Genomic DNA, 2,442 nt, shown 5'->3' on the forward strand with positions numbered 1-2,442 from the left:
TGTCAAAAGTCTGTTTGCAAAACACTCAAGCCTCTTTCATAAACTTTATATGCAATTTCAATCAACATGTTTTGTTTTAATGAGCAATAACAACATTTTAAAATATTATTTGCAAATCATTTTCAATGAGATGACATTTTTGACCAACAAAAAGTCTTGATAAGTTTTTTTATGTTTTAATGACCATATAATGAATATAAATAACTATTAGCGATAACTGATGAAAATAAGTTGAGCTTCAGTTGAGGTTTACTCAAACATTTGATGTGATACAGACAAACGGATTGTAGATTTGAAATCAGCGTGCTTATATTAACTGGAAATACATATATTTACTGCAGAAGTAAACAAAAAAATTTTTTGTATGTCAGTGTTATTATTTGTAGTTATTTTAAATTATTTTTTTTGTCAAACACCAACCCCACCTTCATCATCATCCTCATCATCACTACTCTGTCAATCAAGAGTACTTTCATTATCTCCAGCCTCATTCTAATTTTTATCATCAGCCAATAAATCATCCTTGTATGTGATTTTTATTTTTTTTCGTAAATGCATTTGGTATTACACACACACACACACACACACACACACACACACACACACACACACACACACACACACACACACACACACACACACACACACACAACAGCAACAACATCAAGAGAGGAGAGAGAGAGAAAAAAAGAGAAAGACACACACCCACACTTACAAACACAAACAAACACACATACACACATAAACACATACATAGGTGTATACATAAAATCAAAAATTTCCCAATAACGACGACGTTTCATTTTAATCAGTTGCAATTATTTTTAAAGTCAACGTTCAAATTCAATGCCATCAACACCATCATCGTCATCATCACCACTGTTATTATCTTCATCATAATCTTCTTCCCCTTCTTCTTCTTCATCGTCATCTTCATCATCATCACTATCTTCAGCATCATCATTATCAATAGTAAATAGATAAAGAGTTAAGTATAGCCATTGATGACGATGATGGTGATGATGAATATGATGACGAATATTCTGATGAATATGATAATAATTATGATGAGAAAAAACTCATAAAATTATTTTTAGTGTTAATAATAATAGAAATAAAATAAAAATGCGAATGGCAATAACAGATGATGATGACGACGACGACGATGATGATAGTATAGAAATGGCGAACGGTTAGAAGAACAGCGTATTAAACGCTGTTATATTATTATCATTAATATCATTAATACGACGACGACGATGATGATGATGACGAAGACGATGATGATAATGATGATGTAGCTATTTGAAAGCAGAGAATTAAATAGACAGCCTTAGCAAATGTTTATCAATGAATCACGTGATTTTTATTTCAAACTGTGAACACGCACCGGAACGTGAACACGTAATTACTGTCGTTGGAGATGGTTTATTAAAGTTTTACGGAGTGAGTTTGATACGAAGGACTATGTAATTATGTATGATTAAGACGATGATGTCTAGAATATCATCACAAATGCAACTACAATAATAATAATGATAATAATAATAATAATAATAATAATAATAACAATAATAATAACAATAAAAATAATAATAATCAAGACCCTTTTACCAAGGACGATTGTTACACGTGATTCGAAGTTAGTTGGAATCTAGGAAGAAGTTAATTTATTTTTACAGACTCTTCTTGATTTGCGATCATTTCAAATGATCCGTCCAGTTTCCATTGTCACTTTTCCAGTCCTCCTGAACAGATTTTGTTCCCGGCGATTTCTTTAGTTCAACAAAAGTTGACTTTATTTATAGACGTGTACGTGTATCGACAACGATCATTAAAATGCTGTACAACTAAAATGCGACTATATTGGTTCGCATAATTATATAGGAGATTGTTAATAACTCCATCATTATTATCGTCGCCATCATCATCATATTATCATCGTCATTATTATCACCATCTTCCTCATCATCATCCTATGTGATACATAGGACATGTCCAATTTGTATAGCATCTACCATCAAAGACGGCACTCGAAACCGTTTCGTGTTGAGATTGATGTTGAAGCGCCGCCAATAATTTCGTTGTAAAATTATATTCAACAACTTGTTTTTTGTTAGTTGCTGATGGATGTACGCTAGCTGTATGACTCGACTCCAATGTTTTCGAAATGCGATCAAACAGATCACGCCACTGATTATGTCACTGTTCATTTAATTAGCAAGAAAAAACCAAGTGCAAATACGGGACTGCAACAACAAAATTACCAAAAATCAGATGGAATTAAAACCCAAACATCTTACAACTATTTCAACCGCTAATCATTAGTTAATCATTTTACCAATATACATCACAGCAAACACCACACATACCAAAAAAAAAAACAAATTGCACATACAACATGCACCACCACCAGTACTAACAACACCAACAACAACAACA

The sequence above is a fragment of the Helobdella robusta genome (genome assembly GCF_000326865.2).
Source record: "Helobdella robusta unplaced genomic scaffold HELROscaffold_6, whole genome shotgun sequence".
NCBI classification, from domain to species: Eukaryota; Metazoa; Annelida; class Clitellata; order Rhynchobdellida; family Glossiphoniidae; genus Helobdella; species Helobdella robusta.